The sequence below is a fragment of the Mesocricetus auratus genome, unplaced genomic scaffold (genome assembly GCF_017639785.1).
Source record: "Mesocricetus auratus isolate SY011 unplaced genomic scaffold, BCM_Maur_2.0 Super-Scaffold_100010, whole genome shotgun sequence".
In the NCBI taxonomy this organism is placed as follows: domain Eukaryota; kingdom Metazoa; phylum Chordata; class Mammalia; order Rodentia; family Cricetidae; genus Mesocricetus; species Mesocricetus auratus.
The window spans coordinates 22,746,578-22,772,913 of NW_024429194.1; the positions used below are offsets into that span (position 1 = coordinate 22,746,578).

Sequence of the window (26,336 nt, forward strand, 5' to 3'; positions counted from 1 at the left end):
TGACCATAAGTACTGAAAAATCTCACAAACACAAAATCTCACAAGCCCCAAAGCTTGAACCCAGCTACTAATTATAACATGGTTCCCTAGAATTATTTCCTGATGCAACACTTCTGGAGAACTCTAAGAACAATTCAAGCAAGAGTGCTCTGCTCCTTTTTCTTATGGATTAAAGGAGGAAATCTAACTTAAGCACTAAGGAACTTACTCAATCCTGAGGTCCAGACCCTAGATTGCTCCTTCCCAATCAATCTAATAGAGCAAGTTTAATGGACTTGTAAGCTCTGGAGAGACTGTCTTACATAGTTCCTTCTGAATGTCTTGTCTAAAGCTAGAGTTGGCTGCAAAAATGAGATTAGTCTTCTCACCTTTATCTTTTTTTCTTTCTTCCATTTTTTTGGGGGGTGGGGAATGGGGGAGGCAGGACAGGGTCTCATTATATAGCCTTGGCTGCCCTGAGAAACTTACTCTGTAGATCAGGCTGGTCTACATTTCAAACCCCACCTAGCCAAATGTTTCCAACTCAAACTCCTACAACTTGGGATCTTAAGATGACTCTGCTCGGCCAAGTGCCTCTCTTGACTGCCTTCTTTTGAAACCAGTTCATTTTTCCTCCATAATTAGTACTATCTAGTACTAGTATTTTGACCCAAACTTTTCTGTTTCTCCCTTCCTAATTTTCCCCAGAACATCCATGGCTTATTTAACTCAGTTCCTCGAGTGTTGTCTGTAAGTCCCTGTGGATAGTACTCTGCTCTAAGTGTGTAGTGGCAAAAAGGACACTGAGGAAACCAACACAAATTTCTAAATGGCCTGGGAAGGGGAGCTTGGGATAAAGACCCATCCATCCTGTCTCAATTACAAACTTGATTTTTCCCCCTATAGTATTACCTTGTGTATCATACTAAATCAATTAAGCCTACCTCAAAACAGGGAACAACTGATAAAGGTACCACTGTTTTGAAAGTTAACTAATCAATCATAATGAAAAGTCAGGAGATCAAAGTCAATCTCAGCTTCATAGTAAATTGGAGGTCAGCTTAAGCTACATAAGGTTCTGCCTCCCCCCCCCCCAAAAAATGGGGAGGCAACAAAATGTCTAGAGGTTCTGGTAGAGAAAGACCATATGGTTAGACATTTCAACCCACAACTTTTACTTAATTCAATTTCATCTCTAGCTTTTGCCATTTCACCATATCCACAACATAATAATTTTCAGTTAAGTCAAAGATTATTCTCAACTGACATATTAAAATTTACAAAGTATCCCTCCATACCTCCATAACTCTTTTTATGTTCACCTACATGCAGTGGAGGGGGGGACTAGCTATTCATTTCCACAACCTAGAATTACACTATAAAGCTGGGGACGCCTAAAATGAAATATGTCATGGGGCTATCCTTGGTGCCTCATAAATAGCAACAATGGGACATGCTGCAGTCACCAGCACTGGAGAGATGGGAGCAGGTCAGAACTGCAAGGTAATCTTCAGCTACACAGCAAGTTGGAAAATACACTGCCATACATGAGACTGTGTCTCCAAAGAAAATCCCATTATATCCTCTATTTTAAAACATTCAGTAGACATGAATGGACAAATTTCTAACAAATATATACAATTAATTCATAATTTTGTTTATAATGCTCTTTTAAAATTTTTGGGTTTAGTTATTTTATTTTTTGTGTATGAATGTTTTGTCTGCATATGTATACCATAGGAATGCCTTGTGTCCAAGGAGGGCAGAAGAGAGGATCAGATCTCATGGAACTGGAGTTACAGATGTTAGTAAACTACTATGTAGGTGCTGGAAACTGAACTGGGTCCTCGTCAAGAACAAGTTTTTTTTGTTTTGTTTTTTGGTTTTTTGGGGGTTTTTTTGTTTTTTGGTTTTTTTTTGTTTTTGTTTTTGTTTTTTTGTTTTTTGTTTTTTTTTTTTTTGGTTTTTACGAGACAGGGTTTCTCTGTGTTGTTTTGGAGGCTGTCGGTCCAGCCCAGCCTCGAACTCACAGAGATCCGCCTGCCTCTGCCTCCCGAGTGCTGGGATTAAAGGCGTGCGCCACCAGCGCCCGGCAAGAACAAGTATTTTTAATCATTGAGCCATCTAACTTTTCAAAGTTATAAAATAAGTAACTTCAAGTTTTTTGCATTTGTGAATGAACAGCGCTCTAAACAAATCTATATTATACTTTTAATACTGAACAGATTCCCAAAATCAGTTGCTACTTAAAATGACATATAAGACAATGATCCCTGTTTTGAGGCATAGTCTCACCAAGTAGGCTAGGCTGGTCATTATCCTCTATCCTCTGTCTCTCAAATACTAGAATTACAGGAGTGTATGACCAAGATCATCTAATATAGTGACTTTAGAGAAACCCATTTCAAGTTCTATAAAGTAAGTTTAACATTATACATACTGTACATTCAATATAGCAGTCTATAAAGGTTCCATACTGCCATTTTTGTGATGGAGTCTGGGGAGTCGGGGCAGTGTTCACCAAAGGCATAGCATGCTGCATGCTAGACAGGTGCTCACTTCCTGTCTCATGCTATTACTTTTAACTTCTCACTTATACCCTTAAATCAGCTAAAGTTTGTAAGAGACGGGGAGGGGGGAGGGGGGTGGCTCAGTCACTAAAATGCCTTATAACTGATAGGACCATTTCGAACCTTAGAATCCAATTTTTTTTAATATTTTTACTTTTTTGGTTTTTCAAGACAGGGTTTCTCTGTATTGCTTTGGAGCCTGTCCTGGAATTCACTCTGTAGACCAGGCTGGCCTCAAACTCACAGAGATCTGCCTGCCTCTGCCTCCCAAGTGCTGAGATAAAAGGTGTGTGCCACCAATGCCCAGCAGAATCCATATTTTAAAGTCAGAAATTGTGGTGTATATTGGGAATCCCAGTGGGGGGTAGACAGAGGCAAATTGATCCCTGAGGCCCACTGGCCAGTCAGTCTAGCCTAATCTATGATCTTGGGCCTATGAAAGACCTTGTCTTTAAAAAAAAAAAAAAGAGGACTGGACAGATGGCTCAGAGGTTAAGAGCACTGGTTGTTCTTCTAGAGGTCCTGAGTTCAATTCCCAGCAACCACAAGGTGGCTCATAACCATCTATAATGAGATCTGATTCCCTCTTCTGGCATTCGGGCATAATTGCAGACAGAACACTGTATACATGAGGGAGGGAAGGAGGGAAGGAGGGAGGGAGGGACAGATGAATGAACTCAATCTGGAAAGGCAACTGTTGCCAAGCCCAAGGGCCTGATTTTGTTCCCTAGAACCCACACAGTATACAAGAACTAAATCCTGTAAGGTGTCCTCAACTCCCACATGTGAACTATAACACATATACACACTTGCATACATGCACAGAGGCACAAATAAATTTTTTAAAAATGTAATTAATTCTTAAGGAGTAACAGCTGAGGTTGTCTTCTGACATCTACATGTAAGTATACATATATAAACATATCTGACATACAAATATGAACCTGCACACACGGACAGACACAAAGACAAGGACTCTATCCTATACTCAGATTCACAGTAGAAAGAAGCAATAGGATAAAGACTAGCAATCAGTCTCTGGCACACAAGCATACACACACACACACACACACACACACACACACACACACACACACACACGTAACAAATCCAAAAAATTCTAAGAATACATTAAGGATTTTAGAAGGGAGAGGACTGTGTAACTTGGTGAAGAGTTCCTATCTAACATATGTTAGGCCTGAGTTAATTCCTTGCCCACACACAAAAAAGGTGGGGACCATCATTGATCAGAACTACTACAGTATCCCAAAAGCTAAACAACCACAAATTAACATGAACAAATCAGTTTCCAAAAAGTCAAGACTGTCAATGTTATTCATCTGCAAGTGGGCTAATAGAGCTTAAATTTGTAAAATTTAAAGCAAAGGCAACATCTATTTTACAATATGATGACAACGGTGTTCAAATTCTATTTATCAAATGCCTATCAAATATCAGGCCCTGATGGGTTCTGGGCTATGGAGGAGCACTTCATTCAAGAAACTAAAGGGGCTGGAGAGACAGCTCAATGGTTAAGAGCACTGATTGTTCTTCTAGAAAACCTGAGTTCAAATTCCAATGCCCACTTGGGTTACAACCATCTATAACTCCAGTGACAAGGGATCCAATACCATCTTCAGATTTCTGTGGGCACCAGACATGTACATGATACATAGACATACAAGGGCAAAACACTTGTACACACCAAATAAACAAACAAATATGTGCATGTGTATATGTATGTATATGTATAAAGAAACTCAATGGCTCTCAAAAAAGAAGCAAGATTTTAAATGTAGAACGTAAGACTGAATGAAGGTTTAAAGAGTATAGTAACAAAGGCAACAGGAAATGAGCAACAGGAGAGCAGCCTTGTTCAGACACTAATACATGCAGCTCATCCTACAGCTAGTGCATAAAGTACAACCTCAGAGGGCTACAGTGTTGACGACAGTTTATAATGAGATTTTAAAAAAACACAAATGTTCTACATTGTATTCAATAAGCAAATTTAACCCTTAATATTTGTGACATTCTAAGTTTTGTTTTTTAAATCAGGACCAATTTACTATCTTAGAACTAAAAGTTTTTAAAACAGAAGACTAACCTAAGAGATTCTTTAACTTAAAAACATTAAAGTTTTTCTGAAAAGAACCTATGTTCATATGTTCAAAACAACACACACATTGAAAGAATACACAAACATAAACAAGAGAATGCCTGGTTGTAGGGAATACCCCAACACCTACTTCCCATTGGGCATGGTAGTGCTTATCTACAAGTACAGCTCAGAAGGCTAACATAGAAGGAGCATGGGTTTTGGGCAAGTCTAGGGAAACAGCAAAACCTTGCTCCAAAAAAATTTAAACAAGCCAGGCCACACCCACGCCTTTAATCCCAGCACTCGGGAGGCAAAGGCAGGCGTATCTTTGTGAGTTCAAGGCCAGCCTAGTCTACATAACGAGTTCCAGGACAACCTCCAAAGCAATAGAGAGAAACCCTGTCTCAAAAAGAAAAAATTAAACAAAGCATTTGCTATTAGTCTATCTCTTATACTGTCCTGTCACAAATAGTTTCAAATGAATTTTAAACTAATAAAGTCCCATGTAATCACTAATAAAAAAGCAAATACAAAGGCGTGCATCACTATCACCCTGTACTCAAACAACTTGTAAGATACCAAATGTTAGCCGGGCTCTTCTATTAAAAAATCAGAGATTGCCGGGCAGTGGTGGCACACGCCTTTAATCCCAGCACTTGGGAGGCAGAGGCAGGCGATCTCTGAGTTCGAGGCCAGCCTGGTCTACAGAGCTAGTTCCAGGACAGTCTCCAAAATAATACAGAAAAACCCTGTCTCGAAAAACCAAAAAAAAAAAAAAAAAAAAAAGATACCAAATCTTCAAAGTTTATATGGGACCTGTTTTTCTTTTACTTTGCACTTTTTCTTCCAATAAAAGGAATCTATTTTGGAAGAAAAGGAACATTTTGACTGAGTATTTTAAACTCCAAGCCATTTTTCCTATCAGAAGGAACATTATTACTAACTGAAAGGAAAGGATGTCCCTCTCCCGAGTTCTTCTAATTAATATCTTACCTCTTTTCCAGTAGTCCCAACTTCTAGAGAATAGCATTCATGTACAGAAATATTTAAGGTTAGGTTTTCTACAGGAAATGTATAAAATATTTTCTGTGACACAATATAAAAACCTAATACATTCAGATAACATTATCTGGTAACAACTAACAAGACTACCAAAGTATAGTAAGGATAAGTACTACAATAACAATCCCTAGTAAAGATTCCAGCCCAGCAAAAGCAACTGAGTAAAAACAAGCATGATAAGGACTAAGTGGAAGTCATAGAATAGACTACCCCTAACACACTCATATGTGTATCCCAAACTAGTGGTGTTTACTTTTGTTTTGAAATTACATGTGTTTACCTGTTTGGGGAAAGGCATGCCAGTCCCAGAAATTGAACTCAGATTATCAGACTTGGTGACAATCACCCTTCCCTGTTAAGCTATATGACCAGCCTGAGCATGCATGTAGATCCATGCCACGGCTTGAGTGTGAAACTCAGAAAGCAACATCCAGGAATCAGTTCTCTCCTTTCATCAAGTGGATTCTGGGAATCAAACTCATGTAGTCAGGCTCGTCAGAAAGCACCTTCACCCACTAAGCCATAATGTCAGTCCACTGTTTACTTTGAATAATGAAACTATGGATAATTCTTTTCCTATCAGATTTGTCATTTATATATACAACAAAAGTTATTGGCTACGGTCGGGCATTGGTGGCGCACGCCTTTAATCCCAGCACTTGGGAGGCAGAGGCAGGCGGATCTCTATGAGTTCGAGACCAGCCTGGACTACCAAGCGAGTTCCAGGACAGCCTTCAAAGCCACAGAGAAACCCTGTCTCGAAAAACCAAATGTTAGCCAGGCTCTTCTATTAAAAAATCAGAGATTGCCGGGCAGTGGTGGCACACGCCTTTAATCCCAGCACTTGGGAGGCAGAGGCAGGCGGATCTCTATGAGTTCGAGACCAGCCTGGACTACCAAGCGAGTTCCAGGACATCCTCCAAAGCCACAGAGAAACCCTGTCTCGAAAAACCAAAAAAAAAAAAGTTATTGGCTACGAAGAGGAAGAGGACTCAGTGGATAAAATGCTTGTCTCCCTAGCATAAGTACCTAAATTTAAATCCCCATAACTCACATAAAAGCTGGGCATGATAGTACCTACCCCATGTTCTTTAAGTGAGACAGAAGTACAAAAACAAAAGCTACAGAGAGATCCTGGCCTCCAGATGGATGGTTAGGAGCACGATCTCCAGAGGTATACCATGACATGCATGCAGACACATACACATACACATAAAAACATGCTGAAACCTACTTATTTGTATATGTATAAGCAAAAGAAAGCAGATAGCTCAGTCCTTAAAAGCACTGAGACTACTCTCACAGAAAACTGGGATTAGATTCCTGGCACCTGAATGGTGACTTACACATCTATAACTCCAGTTTCAAGGGATTCAGGCACACACATAGTACACAGACATACATACAAGCAAAACACTCCTACCCGGCCGGGCGTTGGTGGCTCACGCCTTTAATCCCAGCACTCGGGAGGCAGAGACAGGCGGATCTCTGTGAGTTCGAGACCAGCCTGGACTACCAAGCGAGTTCCAGGACAGCCTCCAAAGCCACAGAGAAACCCTGTCTCGAAAAACCAAAAAAAAAAAAAAAAAAAAAAAACCTACCCATAAAATAATAAAATTAAGTCAGGCAGTAGTGGTGCATGCCTTTAATCTCAGCATTCAGGAAGCAGAAGCAGGCAGATCCCTGTGAGTTCAAGGCCAGCCTGGTCTACAAAGGGAGTTCTAAGGGCTATTTCACAGAGAAACCCGGCCTCAAAAAACCAAAAATACAGAGATAGACAGATATTAAGAGTTCTACTATAATTTAGGTGGTGTTTAAATTTTAAAAAAGCTGTGTCCAATGCATGCATCTCTTAATCTCAGGGATCAGAGGGTGAGACAAAAGGATTGCAAATTCATAGCTAGCCTGGGCTACATTCCCAAATTCCAGACATACACATACACACCAGAAACAAACAAAAAAACTAGCTGAATAATCCCAGCACTCACTGAATGGATTAGAGTTACACACACACACACACACACACACACACACACACACACACACACACACACACACACACACACACACACAGAGGGGGGGAGGGGGTTACTGGGCTAGTTGACCAGCATTAGAGGATTACACTCCTGGCCTTTTTTTAACATGAGTTCTGGAAATCAAATTCATTACTCAGCATGTAAGCAGCAAGAAGTTTCACAGCAATCTTCAAAATGGTTAATTTTTATTCTATTTTAGTTATTCCGGGTTATGTATGTGTGTGTGCAGATACATGCATACCTTGGGCACATGTGTAGAGGTCAGAGGAGGGCAAACTGCAGGAGTTGATTCTTTCCTTCCACCATGTGGATCCCTGGGATTGAACTCAGGCTTAGCAGCAGGCACCCTTACTTGCTAAGCTGTCTCACCAGGCCCCTCCCCAAAAAAGTTGATTTTTTTTTAACTAAACTTATTTAGAATAAGTGCTCCCAGAAAAAATTAATTCAGGCCGAGCATTGGTGGTGCATGCCTCTAATTCCAGAACTCGGGAGGCAGAGGCAGGCAGGCAGATTTCCGTGAGTTCCAGAACAGGCTCCAAAGCAATACAGAGAAACCCTGTCTTGAAAAGCCAAAAAATAATAATAATTTAATTTAAAAATCAGTTCCTCAAGAAGGAATACAAGTGGCATTATAGAGACTCTGTGTGAGTGCATACGTGCATGTGTAAAATAAAGAAATGGAGGCCATAAATTTTCAGGAGAGGAGGTATGCGGGAAGGGTTTAGGGAAGGAGGGGAAAGAAGGAAAACAAAGTAAATATGGCTTAATTTAAAAGAAATAACTACAATGGGCAAATTCATCAAGATGACCATCAAGAGTGATAGATAAACCATGCTATCGTATCAGTGTTCTTTTTTTTTTTTTGATACAGGGTCTCATTATGCCTCAAATACCCTGAAACTCACTTTGTAGATCAGGCTAGCCTTGAACTCTAGAGATCCATCTGCCTCTTGTACCTCCTAAGTGTTCTCATATTATGGTACAGATGGCATGTTCTACTCTGTAACCTTCCTAAAAACCCACAACCCCAATCAAATCATAAAACACCAGACAAACTCTAACACAGTGACATTCTACAAACACACTTGACCAGTACCAAACTCATCAAGGGCATCAAAAACAAAGAAGCAGGAAGAATCTCTGTGAGTTCAAGGCCAGCCTGGTCTACAGAGCTAGTTCCAGTACAGCCTCCAAAACAATACAGAGAAACCCTGTCTCGAAAAAAAAAAAAAAAGGAAGACTAAAGACTAAATACCATAACATCACTAGCGTTATCTTTCAACAAGGAAAAAAAAAAAAAACTAGGTAAAACTAAACAGGAAAAGAATAAATGATAGATTTTTAACAAGGTGTCAATATTGGCTTACTATAATAATAATGTATCATAAAAACAATGATGTCAACATGGGAGAAATCCCTATATGATCCTCTCAATTGTCTGTAAATCTACAACTGTTAAAGCCTATCATAAAAACAAAAGAAAATAAGGCTATAACTTTAAAAGGTTAACTTTTTTGTATTTAATTCTTGCTTTTTGGAGTTTTTTTTTTTTTTTTGGTGGTATTAGGAATGGAATTCAAGATCTGGGCATGTCAGATCCTACTACTGAGCTACAGTGACAGCCATTTTTTTAACATTTAAATATAAAGTGTGATTTACACATTCCCTCCTACAGTCTTAGCCAGAGGCAGAAGATTGCTATAAGTTCAAGGACAACCCAAGCCCAAGCTACACATCAAGTTCCAGTCAAGCCTGAACTACTAACTACTATTAAGTAAATAAATAAAAGTTCCTCAATCACACTAGCCACATCTCCAAGCTCAATAAACGTACTTGTGTATACCTACTGTTTTGGTCCATAATGACTAAAGAATAGTCCATCACAACCCAAGTTCTGGTGAACAGTACTGGAGACTATTTTTAAAGAAATTATAACTGATCATAACTTCCATAACTCTGTACCTACTCAGTCCTAAAAACCTTCAGGTTTCTAACCCGTAATAATAGCATGTTTAGCTTGTATAAGGCCCTGGGTTCAATCTCTAGCAACAACAAAATTTAAACATCAACGATACGTATATTAAAATTCAAACAATTTTAAATCATTTTTAAGAACTCAATGCATAAGGCTAGAGATGTAGCCTAGTTGGCATAGTGTTTACCTTTCACGTGCAAAACCCCAGGTTCAATCCCTAGCATCACACAGTAAGGAATACATATAAGAAATTCTGATGCCGGGGAGTGGTGGCACACACCTTTAGTCCCAGCACTCAGGAGGCAGAGGCAGGTGGATGTCTGTGAGTTCAAGGCCAGCCTGGTCTACAGAGCGAGTTCCAGGACAGGCTCCAATACAGAGACCCTGTCTTGAAAAACCAAAATAAGGGAGAAGAAAAAAAGAAAGAGAGAGAGAGAGAGAGAGAGAGAGAGAGAGAGAGAGAGAGAGAGAGAGAGAGAGAGAGAGAGAGAGAGAGAGAGAGAAGGAAATCCTGGCACTGAGAAGGGGGAAACATAAAGTTCAGAAGTTCAAGGCCAGCCTGGAATCTTGTAACCCTGTCTCAAAAAGAGGAGGCCAACAAAATTAAAATTCTGGTAAAGGTGTAAATTATAACACTGAATATCGGTAATGTCAAAATATTTCCACCATAGATAGTACTGTTAAAATATTATTTGCCTTTTACTCTGTGTTAGCACTTTTACTAATAACCATGCAATGAAGAGTACTATCACTGACACTGTGACAACAATCAAGTTAGTACAACAAACTTCACTAGCAGCAAGTCTAGTCTTCATTGCCAGCAGCATGTAAAGAGGTAAATAGCCCCTTTTTAAAGAAATCAGAAAAAAACTATTGTGCATTTGTTTTAATCTGTTTGATGAAACAGGAAATAAACAGAAAGCACTAACTTTTACAAACCAGTATCACCTAGAAAGACACAACTCAAGAGGTGTGAGATCAACTAAACTGCCTTTTTTTCCCCCAAGGAAGATTTTGTTGTCTTGTTTGTTTGTTTTAAGACACGGTTTCTCTGTGAAGCAATCCTGGCTGTCCAGGAACTCACTCTGTAGACCAGGCTGGCCTTGATCTCAGAGATCCACCTGACTCTGCCTCTGGAGTACAAGGGATTAAAGGTGTGTGCCACCACCGCCTGGCTAAAGATTATTTTAATTTGAACAACAACAAAAAATAGTCAACAGACAAATATGGTTATCTGAGTTGGGTCATTTGTTCAAAGAGAACCAAGAGACTATTACTACAAGAAAAACAACTGAGAGATTTTTTATGGATATTTGAATCTGAAATTAAACAGATCCTGGTACAGTTTGAATAAATATATCCCCCGAAATTCATGTGCTGGAAATTTCCAATACAATAGTCACAAAAGGTGATTAAGAGGGCTCTGCTCTCATGAGCAGATTAATGCCATTAACCAGGGATACGGTTAGTCATGACTAGTGGGGGTCACTATAAAAGCAAGTATCCTTCCCTCTTGCCCTTGCTCTCTCCCTCTAGACTTCTACCATAGGATGATGAAGCCTAAATAAAAGCCTAAGCAGATGCTGGTACCATGCTCTTCACATTCCCAGGCCAAAACAAAAGACAAAAGAATCGTGGTACACACCTGAGTATTCTGTTACTTCAGCACAAATCAGACTAAGGCAGGTCTTAAGATCAAAATGGATTGGAAATGGGGCAATAGTAAAGTGCTTGCCTAGCATGTCCAAAGCCCTGACTTTAATCACCAGCACTGCAAGATTAGCATATTTCTCAGAGAAAAAGGAAAACATAATAAATGTAAAACAAGTTGGTGGTGATAGCACATGCCTTTAATCCCAGGGCTTAGAGGAGGCAGAGGCAGGCAGATCTCTGTGAGTTCCAGGACAGGCTCCAGAGCTACCCTGTCCCGAAGGAACAAAAAAAAAAAAAAAAGTAAAACAAACAGACACAATGACATACAACTATAATCTCAGTACTCAAGAGATAGGAGGAGCTCAGGAGTTTAAGGACAGTGTGGTCTACACAGTGAGTCAGGGCTACATAGCATGACTATGCCTCAAAAAATTAATTAAAACTCACAAACACAGGTGTGCACCAATCCATGCACGAACACATAAACACCACACACAACACAAGTATGGACCTTGGAAAGCTTATCAAGGGACATAAAAGATCAATGTGGCCTAATAATCAAACTATCTTTCTCAGGCTGGAGTTGACTCAGCAATTAAAGAGCAATGGCTGCTCTTCCAAACAATTCAATTCCCAGCACCCACATGGCTGCTCGAAACCATCCAGTTTCAGAGGATTTCCAACAGCCTCTGCTAGCCTCTTTGAGCACTGCATACACGTAGTACACAAAAATACATGCAGGCAAAACATTTATATGCACATAAAATAAATAAACCTTAAAAAAAAAGTAACTTCTCCAAAACTGACAGACTTGAGATTCTGAAACAGTTTGTGGGGTTGTCTGAACACCTCTCACTGAACAAGCCTCAGGACAGGGCAGTACCTGACACAAAGCAAACATTTAAGAATTCGCTGCCGGGCATTGGTGGCGCACGCCTTTAATCACAGCACTCAGGAGGCAGAGGCAGGTGGATCTCTGTGAGTTCGAGGCCAGCCTGGTCTACAAAGCGAGTTCCAGGAGAGCCTCCAAAACAATACAGAGAAACCCTGTCTCGAAAAACCAAAAAAAAAAAAAAAAAAAAAAAAAAAAAGAATTCGCTGAGTTGGGGGCTGGAGAGATTGCTCAATAGTTAAGAACACCAATTGCTCTTACAGAATACCAGGGTTTGATTCCCAGCACCCACACAGTGGCTCACAGACTCCTATAACTACTGTTCCAGAAGATAGGATACCCTCTTCTAACCTCCACAAGGACCAGGTACATGTGCATGGCCTCACCAGCACCTGCACCCCCACCCCACCCTACACACACACACACACACACACACACACACACACACACACACACACACACACACACACACACAGAGAGAGAGAGAGAGAGAGAGAGAGAGAGAGAGAGAGAGAGAGAGAGAGAGAGAGAGAGAGAGAGAGAGAGAGATGCAAGGCAAAACATAAAAGTAAGTAAAGATGCAAAATTTTAAAAAAAGGAAAAAAGGAATTTGCTGAATTCAGAAATGGGGGTGGAGCCGGGCACCTTTAATCTCAGCACTCGATCTCTGACTTCAAGGCCAGCCTGGTCTACAAGAGGAAGTTCCAGGACAAACCTCCAAAGCAATACAAAGAAACCCTGTCTCGAAAAAGAAAAGAAATGGGAGTGGGGAGCCACAAGGAGGGGAAGTAGGTTTCAATATTTAGTAGAGAAAGGTACCGGACACCAAACCTGATGACCAGAGTTCATTCCCTGGGATACATATGGTGAGAGGAGAGAATCCACTCTCAAAAAGTTGTCCTCTGTCCTTCTGCACACACATCCACAAACAAACATGTAGGGTGAGAAAAAAGAAAGTTTTTAAAAAATGTAAAGGCCTACATATAATCAGAACCCAATAGCACACCTATTTAAAACTTAGAAAAGTGGAATTTTAAAAATGGGCACAGTAGTAAACTAATGGGAGGTAAAGCAGAATTATAAGTTTGAATCTGGAGTTGAGGTTATACAGCAATTTTCAGCATGGCCTGGGATACATAGTTATGACCTAATTCTGAAAATCAAAAAAACAAAAAGCTACTTTAAATGGTGATACATGGGGCTGGAGAGATTGTTCAGTGGCTAAAAGTACCTGTTGCTCTTGTTCCCAACACCCACATAGCAACTCACAACTGTAATTCCAGTTCCAGTGGCTCCAATGCCCTATTTTGACCTCCTCGGGTACCACACATGTGTGCTGTGTACATGCATACATGCAGACAAATACTCACACACATAAAAATAAAAACAAATCTAATAGGATATTTTTTCTTGTTTTTTTGTTTTCATTTTTCAAGACAGGATTTCTTTTTTTTTTCTCCCCAAGACAGAGTTGCTCTGTATTGCTTTCGAGGTTTGTCCTGGAACTCACTCTGTAGACCAGGCTGGCCTCGAAGTCAGAGATTCGCCTGCCTCTGCATCCCCAGTGCTGGGATTAAACATGTGAGCTCCCAACGCCCGGCCAAGATGGTATTTCATTGTGTAACAACAGCCCTAGCTGTCCTGGAACTCGATCTGTAGACCAGGCTGGTCTTTAACTCAGAGGCTGGTCTGCCTCTGCCTCCAAATGCTGGGTCTAAAGGCACTAAAGGCATGCAACACCACCGCCTAGCCTAAAATAGAATTTTAAATAGTGCTGCATGCCTGTAATCTAAGCCCTCAGGAAAAAGATGCCAGAAGACCTCCACAAGTTCAAACACTGGATAAAACAAAGGGCTAGAGAACTTACTGCTCTTACAAAGGGCATGGGTTCAGATCTGAGAACCCACATCACTGTTCAGTTTCAGGGAATCTAACCCCCTCTTCTGAACTTCTCAGGTACATATGTGGTGTATATACATACATGCAGACAAAACACATAATCCTACTTAAAAAAAGAGAAAGACTAAAGTTCTAAAAATTACACAAGTTTAGATTTACCTATTTACAATAACAATCATAAAACTTATCACTCATTGACTGACTACTTCATGCCAGGAATTGTTTACATTTTAGAGTGATTCCCACAACTTTCCTGGAATATACTTTATAGGAAAATAAAGTGCCAACTGGTTAACTTGTCCAGTTATTAAGTGACAGAAAATTAAACATATGTCTCTCTGCTTTTTATTATACACTGATAAATGGCTCTCGATACTGTGATAGCTAATCTTTACTGCATCTGGAACCAACTAAAACCCAAACTATTGGGCACCCCTGTGCGGGATTTTCTTGACCAGATTATGTGAAGCAGGAAGACTCACCCTAAATGTGTGTGGCGTCTTCTGGTGACAGACAATTCACAGAAAGAACCTGGAAGAAGGAACTCTGTTTTCTGCCTGCTTGTCCTCACTCTCGCTCGCAAGATCATCTACCCTGCTGCTGCCGCATCCCTTCAGACTTCAGAATCAACTTCTTCAGGATTCCAGTGCAGACTGAAGATCAGCAGCTCCCCAGGAATCCTTCCAGCCTCCAGGGACAGACTGGAACTGCTGAGACATCCAGCCTTGTGGACTGACAATTAGATTCCCAGCCTCTCCAGTGTGAGACAGTCATTGATGAACTGTGTAGACTACATTCTGAGAGCCAATCTAACAAATCTCCTCTAAATATATATTCAATCAGTTCTGTTCCTTTAGAAAGCCCTAATACACATTCCAATCTCCTTGCAAGTTTTAGAGTAATTTTTTTCCTCCTTTACACAATATTTCTCACTATTGTTCCATTACTAACTCCCACCCCATTCCATCGTCATATCATAGTAATCCCTCTTTTAAGGAAAAGCATGTTCTTTTTTATTTGGGGGGGTTCGAGACAAGGTTTCTCTATGGCTTTGGAGGCTGTCCTGGAACTCGCTCTTGTAAAACAGGCTGGTCTCGAACTTACAAAGATCCACCTGCCTCTACCTCCCAAGTGCTGAGACTAAAGGTGTGCATCACCACCACCACCCGGCAGAAGAGCATGTTCTTATACTCAGAAACAGGGGTGTAAGGGGCTTCCAAAAAGTTGTCAGTTTCCAAAACATTAATTAAGGCTCTCTGACCACCACTTTTTTTTCTGACTACTGCTTTTACTGTCAGTTAATTGTCATCTCTACAACCTAAAGATGAAATGCTAAAGAGACTGGAGCTCCTAAGACTTCCTCTAGTCCCAGAACAACTTGGATACAAAAGAACATGCTAGCCATTAATGATGACTCTAATAAAAGTTATTATTATTACCAACATTTCTCCTATTGCTTTGGAATAATATGCAAATATTTCTTTTTGTGCTCCTTTTGATGAAAGGATAAAAACTTATTCTAGAGCTAGTTTGTGAGGGCACATGCCTTTAAGCCCAACTGAGGAAGGCATAGACAGGCAGATCTCTATGAGTTCAAGGTCAGCCTAGTCTACAAAGCAAGTTCTAAGCTAGTCAAAAGTACAGTCAGACCTTGTATAAAAAAAAAATCCTAAGAAAAATGAGGGTGCCATCAACATGGCCATGTCCCATGATAATATTACCTCAAGCCCATGGTTTCCAAAAGAGACTATCAAAAGCTTTACCCAGAACGTGGAAATCTTTGGAAAAATCACAAAACTGAGTATGTCTTAACGCCCTGAGTTAAAAAAATAGATCATTTAAGACAACTCTTCTACCTTAAAAATAAATTCAGCTATAATGTGGTAAATAAAAAGACTTTGGGCTAGAGAGATGGCTATGTCAGTTAAGCACCTGCTTTGCATGCACACAGACCTAACTGGATCTTCAGCGCCCTCAGAAAAAGTCAGGTAGTGGATGCACCTGTAACATGCCAATCAAGTTAACATGGTGAGCTCCAGGTTAAGTGGGCTCCTATCTTTAAAAAAAAACAGTAAAAAACAATTGAGGAAGCTACCTAATGTCAACCTCTTGCCTCCACATGTACATAAACACAAGTAAGCATGCATCCATACATATGCACACATACACACCAAAACATCTTCAGCCAGGGGAAAAAGACTATAAGATGTCAGATCTGTGGACTATTGCCACATAAATGTACCACTTTCATTAGTAATCCCTAGGCTTTACATCTAAAAAAAATGGACCAGAGAGATAACTCAGCAGGTTAAGTAAGCACCTACTGCCACACTTAAATTCATACGTTCAAACCCTGGATACACATAATGGAAAAAGAACCAACTGCCAAGATTAAAACTTGGGTTTTAATCTATCTGTGTGTGTGTGTGTGTGTGTGTGTGTGTGTGTGTGTGTGTGTGTGTGTGTGTGTGTCGCATATCAATATAATTTTGTTTATTTAGAGACAGGATCTAACCATGTAGCCCTGGCTGTCCTGGAACTCACTATGTAGACCAGGTTGGCCTCCAACTCAAGAGATTGAACTGACTGACTGTGCCAACCAAGTGCACCACCATGCCCAGCTATAAAAGTTTATTGAAAACTGGAAGTCTACAAATATATAAGCTACAAAAAAAAAAAAAAAAAAAAAAAAGACTTCAAGTGTTCCACTGAGAAAAGTAGCTGGGTATAGTAGCACCTTTAATCCCAAAACTATGGAGGCTGAGTTCAAAACCAGCCTGGTCTACAGAGTAAGTTCCAGGACAGGCTCCAAAACTACACAGAGAAACCCTGTCTCAGAAAACAGAGAGGGGGAAGAAGGGGGGGGGGGGGAGGGAGGGAGGGTTGGTTTGCCATAAACTGGGTGTAGTGGCACGTGCCTGTTAATTCCAACATTTGTGGGTAAAGGCAAGAAGATCACATGAGCCCCAGACCAGTATGCAATTCTCCATAGCAATTTCAAGGCCAGTAGGGCTATCATTAGATCCTGTCTTCAAAAACAATGAAGGGAATCAAAGGCTATAAAGTTTCCAATGGCACACACCTGTAACCACAGCACTTGGGAGGTATAGTAAGGAAGACTGAAAGTTCAAAGCCAGTCTCAGCTACATAGTAAATCTGCCAGCCTGGGCTACATGAGACCCTATTCCCCAAATAAAGTTTAAAACCAAGTGTGGTAGTGCATGCCTATAATTCCAACACTCAGGAGGCAGAGGAAGGGGGACTGTAAATCCAAAGCTAGCCTGGTTATACTGTTGAGACCCTGTCTTACATATACAGAATTTACTTAATCCTGGTTGGCCTGGTACTACTAACTTCTGTTACATGAGGATTACGTATAAATTCTGAACCCTCTAATCTTATACAGCTTCATGAGTTGTTTAATACTATAAAAAGTACCAAAATTTTAATTTATAAAAACAATCAATGATGAATTTTTCCACAAACCAAAGTCATCTGTTAAAACCTTTTTCCTGAGCTTCCCTACCCCCAAATCTACAACTTTTATTAAAAGACTCAATTGGGGCTAGCAAAATACCTCAGTCAGAAAAGGTGCTTTGTTGCCAAGCCTGATGCCCTCCCTCCCTAGGTTCAATGATCCCTGGACATAGTATGAAAGCACAGTCAATAGAAATAAACTGTGAGCTCTGTGAGTTTGAGACCAGCCTGGTCTACTACCGAGCGAGTTCCAGGACATGGTCCAAAACAATACAGAGAAACCCTGTCTTAAAAAAACCAAAAAAAAAAAAAAAAAAAAAGACATAAACTGAGATTTTTTTTCCTCTGACCACCACAAGTACCATGGCATTCACTCCCACACACATACTCACATACATATACAACATAATAAATGTAATTTTTTAATTAAAAAATTTTAATGAACTATAAGTTTCCAACACTGGAATTACTGGGCCTCTTTCTCCAAAACAGATGCAACATGGTTACATCTTCAGAACATCTAAGTTAAAACTAAACTGCAAGACATACAAAAATTGTTCTAGAATGCTAGAACGGAAAAATGTGTAAAAGGTTCCATTGGCGTCTACCCTAGAAGAGCTACCACTATACACTCTCTGAGATCTACCTGGTGGCACAGGCCTTTAATTCCAGCACTTGGGAGGCAGAGGCAGGCGGATCTCCATGAGTTCAGGGCTGCCTGGTCTACAGAGTGGGTTCTAGGACAGCCAGGACTACAGAGAGAGACACTATTTTGAAGAAAAAAAAAGAGAGATCTACCACTAGTCTTACAGGCAAATAAAGTACTTTCAGCTCACTATATTTGTCCTTCTAGAGCCCAACCCTTGCTACAACTAAATGAGAACCAAACTGAATGCAATCCGTTGTATTTCCTTCATAGGAGCTAAGACCCTGAGCTAGTTATCAGTGTGCTGGTGGTACTGGAGGAGCTCAAGTTTATCTGTGACCCCAGGAATGAAGCAATCATTTTCTTCTACCCATTTGCTGAAGCATCAAAGGCCTGACTAGAGAAACACAGCTAAGAGAACAAAAAAAAGAAGATACTTATAACCTGCTGGGAGAAAAGTACATTCTACTCCCAAATGCTTCCCAATTTCAAGTCCCTCATGAAGCAACAACTCTTGGGTTCTTTGAAAATACCTTGGCCTGTCAGCACATAATGCCCTCAAAACATTGCTCTTCCTGCTGCTTGTCATCAAAAAAAACATTACAACAGTTTAAAACATAAACTCACACTATGAACAATCCAGAAAGGGTATGTTATTCTGATTCGTAAAGTTTCTTCTCACTAACTGTAATCTCATAAATAAATAAATGGACCAAAAAATGCTGAAACCTAAAAGCAAAAATCAACTCTGCTGGGGAACTATGAATAAAGGTCAGAAGTAGAACGCTTATCTAGTATACACAAGGCCCTGGCTTGAATCCTTAGAGAATAGGGGAATACTGGCATAAATCTTCAACTTAGTGCTTCTCTTCAAACTTACCTGTTCAAAAGTTCTGCTATCTCACTGTAGGAGGTTTCAGCAAACGTTTTTCAGGTCTTTTTAACACTGTAAATTAAAAAAAAAAAAAAGTATTCATGTCAAAAACCTAGCAATCTCACTAAACTTAAAAAAGCAAGTTTTTCTAATAAATGTATTTTACAGGAAATACCTTCCAAGCCTAACTAAAATACTGAGAACATCTGGTAAATCAGACTCCCTGCCCAGCACAGTAGCACATGCCTGGAGTATTCAGGAGGCTAAGGGAAAGAGAATTACTTGAGCATAGGAATTCAAGACTTGGACAGTATAGCAAGACTGACTAAGGAAACAACAAATTCAACAACAAACCAGACTCCATCACATCTGAGAATCTCACTAGCTCTACAGAGCAATGGAAAAGTACTAATCTCCTAAGTATTTAGTGGCAAAGACCACTTGGGGACCTAAGGGAAGTGACTAACTGGGGGTTTCCACTAAAAGCTGCTTTACAGTCAGTAGTACTGACCTTTACTGCACAGCTGATGGAAGGGAAGGAAAAAAGCAGCAGCATCACAACTGTGATTTGATTCCTGTGCAAATAACCCAAGGCTCCAAGATCTGACAGTCACCAAATATCCAACAAGTAAAGCCTTCGATGTATTTGTTTTTGAGACAGGGTCTCAACTACGTAGTTCTAGAAAACTTATAGAAATCCACCTACCTAGGTCTCCCAAGTGCCAGTAGTAAAGGCATCTATCATTGTGGCCTGACCTATAGCCTGCTTTTAATGATGTGTTGAAACAGAATCTTAAAACCCACAAGTGGGCCGGGCAGTGGTGGAGCACGCCTTTAATCCCAGCACTCGGGAGGCAGAGGCAGGCGGATCTCTGTGAGTTCGAGGCAGTGCTGGACCAAGAGCCTCCAAAACAATACAGAGAAACCCTGTCTCATAAAACAAAAAAAAAAAACAAACAAACAAAAAAAGAAATGTACATTTAAGATTCTTAGTATTTATTCACCTATTTATTATTTATAAAGTGTGTGTGGTGGTGGTGGGGTGCCTGAGAGACCAGAAAGGGTGCCTAACCTCCCTGGAGCTGGCAGTGTGAGCTGCTCATTTGGGTGCTGACTGACCCCAGGTCCTCATAAAGAACATCAAGTGCTCTTAGCTCATGAGCCATCATTTCAGCCTCATAAACTCTGTATTTTTTTAAAGGGGGAAGGAATAGGGAGAACTAGATTAAACAACTCTTATTTATAGAATGGTAACTTTGAAAGTTTTGTTTTGTTTTATAGAGAGAGTCTTTCATGTAGCCCAGGCTGGCCTTCAACTCACTATGTAGTACAGGAAAACCTTGAACTCCTTCCTGATCCTCTAGGCTCTATCACCAAGGGCTAGTATTACTGGACTGAATTGGAACAATTTTTATACAATTAAGTTTGGTGACCTAAAGGAATACTCTTTTCTTTTCACATTTCTTCCCTTTTCTCCTGACCTCACACAAAATTAAAGGCAAGTTAACAATGGTTTTTATATTCCTATGAAATTAGCTTATTTCTCAATCATATGAGAACAGGACAAATTTAAAAAATAATAATCTAGTCAATATTAAGTTCTGGGGCTAAAGAAAGAGAGAAAGAGAGGGGGGAGGGAGGGAGGGAGGGAGGGAGGGAGGGAGGGAGGGAGGGAGGGAGGGAGGGAGAGAGAGAGAGATCTAATTCAATGAAGAGTACTTCCTTGGCATGCATGAGGCTCTGGGTTTGATTTCTAGCACTCCATGGGGTGATAGGGTGAGAACACAGGCTAGTAACCCTATCACTCTGGTGGAGGCAGGGTCAAGAGATTCAAGGTCATCCTCAGTTACAAGTTCAAGGCTGGCTTGGTCTACATGAGGAAAAGGGAGGGAGAACAGAGACTATAAAACAGTTCAGTGGGTTTGGGCACTTGCGCTTAAGCCTGATGATCTTGGCCTGTATGTTGGATGGGAAGAGCCAATACCACAGAGTTGTCCTCTGACCTCCACAGACAAAACTCACAAATATTTTTTAAACAAAAGAAAGTAAACTTACAAAATAAAAAATGGAGCCGGGCGGAGGTGGCGCACGCCTTTAATCCCAGCACTCGGGAGGCAGAGGCAGGTGGATCTCTGTGAGTTGGAGGCCGGGCTGGACCGATAGCCTCCGAAACAATACAGAGAAACCCTGTCTCGTAAAAACCAAAAAAAAAAAAAAAAAAAAAGTATTTATATTTTAGAAACAAAATTCTTCAGAGCATCAAAATTCAATGGTACTCTATAACATCACCAGAAAACACTAATAAGGGGGCCACCAAGATGGCTCAGGAAGTAAAGGCACTTTTGCTGCCAGCCTGTAATTTCTGGAACCCACATAGTGGAAGGAGAAAACCAACTTCCACAAGTTGTCCAGACCTCCACAAGTACTCAATTAATGGTATGGATGCATTCATACACACACACACACACACACACACACACACACACACACACACACACACACACACTCACACACACACACACTCACACACACACACACACACACACACACACAGGTTATTTTTTTAAAAATGCTAAAGCGGAACAAGTGAAAATTAAAAAGAAAAAGGTTCAGATTTGTACAAGAAAATTCAAACTACTGAAGGAAAATGTGACATTTAACTTGCCTCTAATTTACGTAGATTAACACCAACATAAACTGTAGATTCAACCTATGAGACTGGTCCAACTATAGAATAAACAGAAAGTACATTAAATTTAGTAAGCAGGAACTAATGAAGAACTGGGGAAAAAAGCAATTTTTTAAATGGCTTTTAGAAAAACTAGGAATAAAATTTATCTTTCTACCTAAAAAGGTCTTCCCAGATAAGTTACTACCAGCATATCTTCCCTTGTGAAGGTCAACAAAAAGAAAATACATGTACAGAGTATTAAAATGCAGAGTCATGAGAACAAACTGATATGACATCAGATACATTATAATTTGGAAATGTCATTTCAAAAACTGAACAAGGGAACACGATGTAGATGTAATGAGTTAACACCATCTCAGCACTGTCATCACTATGTCCTCTTTAGCTACAAAACTCCATTCATATTCTGACCTTGCAATTTCTGTATCTTCACGTGACTTTGAGGCAAGTCTATGAAAAAAAAACTAATTTTCATACAGGTAATTCATCAGCAAAAAAAAAAAAAAGCTTCAAAAGTCAAAATACTAAATTGATCAGGTAAGTTAAAATGAAAGATTATTAAGTCAGCATTTATAAAAATAAGATGAAAGGCCCTCAGGGAAAAAAATTTCCCCAATCTATTACGCATATCAATTTGAGAACTAGTCTGAAAAGGAAAAAGGGAAAAACAGCAAACACTCTACACAAGCAAAATCATGCCAAGAATATCCATTAGTATTAGGGGAGAGGATCTCTGAGCCAATTAAAAACAGGCAGGGCTACACAGAATTACAAGACACTCTTTACTAACCAATTATGAATAATTTGAGTTAATATACCGATTCATTTGATTATATTCCTTAATTACTAGTGTCCAAGAGCAATTACTTCTTCATTTCCCTATACTTTCAAACATTCTAAACCTTCCAATTCTTCTTTGTTTTGTTTTGGCAGTATTGAGGACTGAACCTTGTCATAGGCATGCTAGCTAGGCAAGTGGTCTACCGCTGAGCTTTATTCCTAGCTCTTTTGAGTCTTAACATCTCACCACATTACCAGTGCTCCTACTTCAGTCAGTCAAGAAGTTGGGATACCCTCTTTAAAGGCCATTCCTTTTGAAAAGTATTTCCAGGCAACCCAACACCAATCACATTTAGGAAAAACTTACTTTTAAAATAATTCATTAGCCAGGCATTGGTGGCACAGGCCTTTAATCCCAGCACTCGGGAGGCAGAAGCAGGAAGATCTCTGAGAGTTCCAGGCCAGCCTGGTCTACAGAGCAAGTTCCAGGACAGCCTCCAAAGCAATACAGAGAAACCCTGTTTTGAAAAACCAAAAAATAATAGTAATAATAATAATTCATTAGAATTCCCTAAATACATGAACACCTGAGTTTCCAAATGTAAGGGAGAGAGGGATATTGACTCATGTCTATAGAATCTGATTTTCCTTTTCCATAGAGCTCAGCACTTGGGAGGCTGAAGCAGGAGAATATCAAGTTTGAGGCCAGCCTGGGTTAGACAGACAGACAGACAGACAGACAGACAGACAGACAGACAGACAGACAGACACAGACAGACACACACACACACACACAGTCACAAGGGAAAAGAAGAGATTCCAGAACAGTGTGAATGATCCATCTCATTTTCCTACCAAAAGAGGTGTGTAGACACACTGCTATCAGTTTCTTCCTCACTCAAGTTTCTCCAGATTGGACAACCTCATGCTCTTCCCAACAAGCCCTTAATAGGTCCCATCTAAATTTGGCTTTGTCTCAAGGTCTTTGCCCTTTTTGCCTCTTGGGCTGAAGCATCCTGCCTTCTACCTATCAGGTGTTTCCTCAAATCTGAACTTACCTGTAAAGTCTCCCCAGGTGACTAAATTAAAAAATTAACCCTTCCCACAACTATTACCCTGTCTCATTTCTTTGTTATTTGGTTTTTTTCTCCCTATATTATTTTTTTTTCAACATCAATTACTCCTACATTATATAGATGTTCCCTACACAGAACTGACTAAAGATTTTCCACTTTACTATGATGTAAAAACAACATGGGCTCAGTGGAAATCATTCTTCAAATTTTGATTTCTTCCCGAGTTAGCAATATGTGGTCCCTAGCATTGCTGGCTAGGAACAGAGAGCCACAAAGTCACAATCCAGCCATACAATTATGAGGAAATTCTACAGGCTTTGCTGGTAAGATGGGCAGCAGGCTGATTGTATTAAATGCATTTGCAGCTTAAAATATTTTCAACTTTCAATCAGTTTACATCAGGAAGTTTTTAGAAATGAGCTCCTCCGGCCTGACACTGCCCACCCCGCCTCCCACCTCTCCTCCTCGGCTTCCCCCCCGCGATGCCACGGGGGCGAACGCAGGGGGCTGCCCTCGGCCGGAACGTGCCCTGGCCCGCAGCGGCCCTCGCACTAGAGGAAGCTACTAGAAATGAGCTCCACAGAAACAAAAATGTTTGTCATCAGCATAGACGACACTGTAAAGTACTTGAAGTTTGTCCAAAAATACATAGCCCCTACTTCCCCAGCCACAAAACCCTAAAGTCCCTGTCAAGTACCAAAAAAGGTATGTATGGTCTTTTCCTTTCTAGCAAATCACTAATATCATCTATGTTAACTCTTCAATGATGGTTTTTCCAGGCAAGTGTGACTTCTAAATGTTTTTCTAGTATCTTCTAATGTGACAATAAAGTACATATCCTAGTTTAAGCAATTCAAATGCTGCTACACTAGGAAAACACTGTGAGGGCAAAGTATGTATCCTAACTAAAACGGGCAATTTCTGCCGGTAAGAGTCACAAAATTAAAAAGACGAAAATTAATGTACAAAAAGGATGATAAGTTTTATCATCTAGGAAGTCAGTGTTGCTAAACAGGAGAAACTACAGAAGACTATAGTCCCTAAATACAACACTCTGAGCCAAAACCACCTATAGTCCAAGGTATATGGCAGGAAGCCATCACGGATTCAAGTCCCTTAATTTCTTAAATTATGTTGGACTACTTACCTTCCTAATAGAGCCACTAGGTGTGTTTAAGTGCTTTGACTTTCAAGAAAATGGGAGGGGAGGGGAGACAGTGCTAGACAAACGCAAAGCAACGTTACTGCTTCCCAAACGCGGTCACACAACCTGCTTCTTTCATACCCTCCCTTCCCTGCTCACTTGAACTGACTGATATTTCACCTACAAAACTGAAGTGTTCAAGAGTGCTTTGTGGGAAACTGCTTGCCCATTTCAACCCGGTGTGAACATTCAGGTGCCCGGAGCTGCCCGGGGCTCTACTTTCCCAAGCCTCTCAGTCCCAGGATCAGATCATGACTCCACCTCGCCTGGGGCCTGCTCCAGACCAGTTCTCCGGCCGTGGAAGCAGTCTTCCCCAGTCCAGATGCTCGGTGGGCAAGGCAAGGGCGCACCTCCCCGGGGCAGGTGCGGGCAGGAGCGCCGGCAGGAGCAGCTGTCGGCTCGCAGCAGCTGTTAGCCGGGGCACCCCGAGGCTGCGCGGGCGGCCGGCCCCGAGGAGCGGGCAGCGGAAGGCGAGCCCTCCGGCCTGACACTGCCCACCCCGCCTCCCACCTCTCCTCCTCGGCTTCCCCCCGCGATGCCACGGGGGCGAACGCAGGGGGCTGCCCTCGGCCGGAACGTGCCCTGGCCCGCAGCGGCCCTCGCACTAGAGGAAGCTACTGCCGACCCCGCACCTGCCCTGTCCACACGTCTGACGCCCCCAGCCGGCCGCAGCCGCTGCCGGGCAGCCTGAAGTGTGTCCATGCGGCCAGCTCGGGCCGGAACGGCGGGGACGCAACGGTGGGCGCCAGGCCACGGCAGCTCGGGGCGCCACAGCGGGGCCTGGGCGCGGGATGGCCGCGGGCAGGGAGACACACCGAGCCACTGGTTACCTGCGGTCCGGGACAGGAGTCTCTCAGAACCCAAGTCAATCCTCAGCCTCAACAACACAAGATGGCCGACACGTCGCCACGCACGTCACGTGACCCCGCGCGCAGGCCCGCCCCCTGGCCCGCCCACACCCCCGCCTCGCTCCCTCCCTGCACTCCAGCTTCCCACGACATCTTTCCCTTCCTCGGCGGACCGCCCCTCCGGTCGGGCACGCCCCTTCCCGAGACCCGGATGCAGGGCTAGGAGAGGGCGGAGCAGCGGCTGCGCAGGCGCACATTGGGGGGGGCCTTTGGCTAAAGCTCCAATCCGCCCTAGAGTAGAGCTGGTGTCCCGGAGTTGGAACCCGCCCAGCCAGAGGCCCTGTGACTCACTTCCAGTGTACCCAATCCAGTGCCCGTTTGCAGTACAGAAATCTCCACACCACATAGTAGGAGCTGGTTTCCAAACTTTTCCATAGCTTTTGGCCTAGCATTGTCCTGTCAGTTTGTCCATCGTGGAGCAAATGGCGAGGCTGAAATTCAAAGCAGCTTCCCTTCTGGTAGAAGGGGAAATTCATTTTAAAGTGTTGGAATGTGACAACTGTAAAGTGTTT

General features: G+C 41.5%; 1 protein-coding gene across 4 annotated transcripts in view; it reads right to left on the reverse strand.

The window, feature by feature from the left end:
* The window catches only part of Gigyf2 (GRB10 interacting GYF protein 2), a 121,009-nt gene extending 95,151 nt beyond the window's left edge, over positions 1 to 25,858 (reverse strand). For 2 of the 4 annotated variants that reach the window (XM_040753094.1, XM_040753097.1), the window contains exons 1-2: positions 25,747 to 25,858; positions 19,171 to 19,236 (exon numbers count right to left, since the gene is read on the reverse strand). The gene's annotated coding sequence lies outside the window, so the exon portion shown is untranslated. Of the gene's footprint in view, positions 1 to 19,170; positions 19,237 to 21,829; positions 21,892 to 25,746 lie in introns of all 4 variants that reach the window. The other 2 variants (XM_040753095.1, XM_040753096.1) reach the window with 2 other exon arrangements.
* Positions 25,859 to 26,336: the final 478 nt, after the last annotated feature.